Source organism: Papaver somniferum, chromosome 8 (assembly GCF_003573695.1).
Source record: "Papaver somniferum cultivar HN1 chromosome 8, ASM357369v1, whole genome shotgun sequence".
NCBI lineage: Eukaryota > Viridiplantae > Streptophyta > Magnoliopsida > Ranunculales > Papaveraceae > Papaver > Papaver somniferum.
In genome coordinates, this window is record NC_039365.1 from 69,268,983 (window position 1) to 69,274,175 (window position 5,193).

Consider the following 5,193-nt stretch of genomic DNA (forward strand, 5'->3'; position numbering starts at 1 on the left):
TTTTTGTAAAGTCCCGAATGTACGATGGCCCAAAAATCAGAATTTGGGAAAAACTGATACTTTTCAAATTTTGAACTTGAAATAATCGGAAGTAAACTTAGTTACCCAAACTTCCGAATATGGGTTGTCTAACCTTCTATATTGGCCCTTGGAACCACCTAGAGCCATGGAATGGTTTGTTTTGAACTTGTAATATTCGGAGGATAATTTTTTTTTGTAAAGTCCCGAATGTACGATGGCCCAAAAATCAGAATTTGGGACAAACTGATACTTTTCAAATTTTGAACTTGAAATAATCGGAAGTTAACTTAGTTACCCAAACTTCCGAATATGGGTTGTCTAACCTTTTATATTGGCCCTTGGAACCACCTAGAGCCATGGCATGGTTTGTTTTGAACTTGTAATATTCGGAGGATAATTTTATTTTGTAAAGTTCCGAATGTACGATGGCCCAAAAATCAGAATTTGGGAAAAACTGATACTTTTCAAATTTTGAACTTGAAATAATCGGAAGTTAACTTAGTTACCCAAACTTCCGAATATGGGTTGTCTAACCTTCTATATTGGCCCTTGGAACCACCTAGATCCATGGCATGGTTTGTTTTGAACTTGTAATATTCGGAGGATAATTTTTTTTTGTAAAGTTCTGAATGTACGATGGCCCAAAAATCAGAATTTGGGAAAAACTGATACTTTTCAAACTTGTCTAACATCACAAATCATTGTCATTTGAAATTGTCTAACTTAGTTACCCAAACTTCCGAATGTACAACACAAATCATTGTCATTTATCTGCTCTTCTTTACTTTACGACCGTGACTACCTCCCAGTCCTGCACGACCACGGGTTTGAGCATCTTCAGTTGGAGCACCTTCAGCGCTCGATGAAGCTCGAGTTCTTTTACCTGTCTTTGATACTGCCACCTTGGGCGGATGCCTCTTCATGACTTTCTCCCCAAACTGGGCATCATAATCTTTGTTATCCATATTATCAACTAGATCTCTAGCCTCTTTGATCTTCTCAGCTGGCATGGGATCTCCGCTCTTCAGGCATGCAGTTAACATTTTGGAAACACGCTTGAACCTATTCACCTGTTTTTTATACGTAATGACATAACATCAAACGGTAATCACCTAAGATTTATAGGAATAATATAAAATGAACAAAAATATAAGAACACGCATCAGTCTATCATAACCGTATGGTTTGTCTTTGATGATACAATTATAACTTGAACCCGCCGCAGTAGTGTTGGATTTGATTTCACGGATAACCAAAGGATGTGATACCTTGTTATACCAACTCATATAGTCTGGAGAATTTTCATCACCTTGGGTGGTTCGTCTACCAGTGTCGATAATGAAGCCACTCCTTTTATCCCAGTTATCAAGGACAGTAGGTGGGCCTGTGTGAACAATCGTGAGATTATCACCACTAGAAGAGCACAACTCCAACTCCAATTTGTATTAATCCCCCATTTTCTCCACAGGTTGATGTTGTATATACCCGTGTTGTCGCATCACCCTAGAGGGGTTATACATCACATATCCTGTGGGGTGCCACAATGGTCCAAAATAAAGGGACAAGTCCGACCGAACATTTATATGCCCACTGGCTCGATCTTCCTTGTATGGATCAAAGCATACGTCCGAGGCCTTCAATTGGTCCAAAATCTCCCTCATGCGAATCAACTGCTGCTCTTTTGTCCTATAACGATTGTCTTCAAATATATACTTTGTTCCTCTAGGAGTACCTTTGCACCACCCCGGGTTCTCTCCGGCCAACTTCAGGATAGGTAAGTGGTCATAGATCCATGCCTATATACATAAGAAACCAAGTTTTAGTAAATAGATTGTGTATATTCGGTAGTATTTTCTAAACATTATTTCCGATTATATATAATCGGAAATAAAACTGAGTACCTATCCACCGAATACCCAACATTCGGAAATAGATATGGATCATTTCCTAACGAATATGCGTCATTTGGAGTTCAGTAACCTATAGTTTTTCTGGCCTGTATATTCGGTAGTAATATCAAAAGAATATTTCCGATTATATATAATCGAAAACAAAACTAAGTACCTAGCCACCGAATAACCAACATTCGGAAAAAGAGATGGATCATTTCCTACCGAATATGCGTCATTTGGAGTTCAGTAACCTATAGTTTTTCTGGCCTGTATATTCGGTTCTAATATCAAAAGAATATTTCCGATTATATATAATCGGAAAACAAAATAAGTACCTAGCCACCGAATAACCAACATTCGGAAAAAGAGATGGATCATTTCCTACCGAATATGCGTCATTTGGAGTTATGAATATGCATCATATGTATTGTCTACCGAATAACTATAGAGTGAGTTATAGAGTTAAAGAAAAAACCTGCAATATAGCCACGTTCCCGGAAACTTGGCAGGTTCCTAGCCTCGAAGCCTTTCTCAACTCTTCCATCAAGAATGCTAGGCATGCCGTGCCCCAAGAATAGTCACCGACTTCATGGAGAGGATCCAAAAGTTGTATAAGGTTGGCGTCGATCCGGTTGCCAGAAGTATTGGGGAATATGACACATCCCAATACACAAAGGAGATATGCGGTGGCAGCGTGGTTCACTTGCTCATCAGTTAACGTTCCATTCTTTTTCTTCTCCAAGGTGCCTCGGAACATATTCATCAAAGCTGTAATGTTGATCTGTCTTGTTCTGTAACTTGCATGCCTCCTAAACTCTGCTGTTGTTGTCTCTTCATCCCAACCTAAGAACTTTTTAGTTAGAGCATAAAGTTGTGCCCAACTTAACTGCTTTGTGTAGTTAAACTTCACAGATGTGCCTTGGTCGGGAAGGTTAAGAATCTGCACAACATCATCCGGAGTAATCGTCATCTCCCCAAATGGCATATGGAAAGTATCGGTCTCAGGATACATTCTCTCCACGAATGCCGATATGGCCACACGATCATGTTCCAACAATGAATTCTCTACGGCATTAGCTAACCCCGAGTTGGCAACAATTGACTTGAACCTTTCACATTCACCGGATAAAGGCCACGCAAGCATTTTTGTTGGTGCGGCGGTAGGTTTGGGTAGACGGACCGCATCTTGATGATCCTATTAAAGTACATAAAAAAATCCTTAATACAAATATTACGATATAACACATAGACAATACATTAATAAAAAATAGTAATTTTATTACCTCGGTTTCGTATATTTCTCTGGCCCATGAGTCTTTGTATCCAAATAGCAATTTTCCTCCATCCGTCGGTAGCCCAAGGATTGTGCCTGCTGGAATACCCTTCTTCTTCAAGTGCTGAGGGACAAGATGTGATGCTTTCTTAGCAATATCCTTCTTTACACCATCTTTTCCTTTTTTGGCTTTTTGGGTACCACTTGGTTGTCCTTCTTCTTCTACTCTTGGCACTGGATCAACTGGTTCAATTTAATGGTGGGGTGTAACTTGTGGAGCAGTTGGTTCTGCACTTTGTTGAGCGGCTTGTTCAACACTTGGTTGCACCCATTGTTCACTGCCTTGTTGTTCTACACTTTGTTCAGCACTTGGTTGCACTCCTTGTTGACTGCTTTGTTCTTGTAAGCTTTGTTGAGCACTTGAATTATCTTTGGCACTCCTTTCCCTCCTAGCACTAGCTGTCACTTTCTTCCTCCTTTCTCGACTTTGTCTAAACAACAAAGAAAGGAACAATATTTACAAACTATACAATCGGAAGACAAAGTATGGAAATATAACTCGAATGTACACATTCGGACGTAAGAAGACACATACTGTTCCCGAATACAAAACAATCGAAAGCTAACTAAACATATTTACAACCGAATATGCATCAATTGGAGTTCAGAAGCTCTAAATTTTTCATCCTACACAATCGGAAGACAAAGTACACAACTATAACCCGAATGAACAAATTCAGAAGTAAGAAGACACATATTTTTCCCGAATGAAAAACAATCGGAATATAACTAAACATGTTTACAACCGAATATTCATCAACTGAAGTTCAGAAACTCTAAAATTTTATCCTACACAATCGGAGGTATAAAACATTATATTGTCTTCCGAATAAATACTGGCCCCAAAATGGGATTTTTCCTATATCAGAAATTTTGAGATTTTTTCAATATATATATATATTCGGTAGTGAGTGTACTTCCGAATACTGTGTGTCTACTTAAACATATTCGGGAGCCAAAAAATTCATTAAACTACCGATTATTACCAGTTTGTATCCAGGAAGATATGGCCAACAATATTCAGCCGATAACCATCAACTATTTCTCCCGAATACTGTCGATGTTCTTGAGAAATGAAGAACACGACTACATTCGGAAGTAAATAAGCATGAATATCGCCCGAATCTGGATAAATAACCGAAAACCCTTGAATTTTTTTTCTCGATTCGTCGAATTAAAGCGAAATAAACCCCAATAATGATAGATTCTTACCTAATTGGGGCCATTTGAAGTTGACGAAGTGTTTGACTATCGAAATCGTAACCACCGACTACATCGACGGGTATTTCTTCTTCGCGTTCTTCGCGTTCTTCTTCATTTGCAGCAACAATTTCTTTATTTCTTGCTAAAATCCCAATCTTTGGATCGATACCCCGAGTAACGTTTTTGGTTCTAGGTCTGTGGGTTTCATTTCCCTTATCCATTGTTTTATAAACGAATCGACGATGTTTTGATTTTACGATTCGCGACGATGTTTCGGTTGAACACAAGAACGAGGGAAAGTTTTTTTTTCTTCCACAATCGGAAGATAATATGAAACTGGAAGAAGAAGAGTTGAAATGAGTAGAATTTTTTTTATTTGGTTTTTATACAGTTTTACCAGAAGGGCATTTATGTAACTTCAATATCATATAGGGTACCCCTTAACTAGAGTCTTTGGCTGGGTATAAATTGATGGCCCCTAAATCTTTTCGGGTGGCCCCTAAAAACACGAGGATAACAAAACCCATTACACCACGGAGTAGAGTTGATTGAAAGAAAACTAACTGAACCTAAATCTTCCGTCAGATTAAATAAACAAACAAAAAAAAGAATTAGGTCCAACATCAAATGTAAAAGAGAGGACTTGGTTTAGAGAAATCATCTTGATGATGATTGTTTATTATTTTACTCTATTTTTTTTAATCATGATTGTATATTATCAAAAAAAAAAAAAAGAAAAAAAAA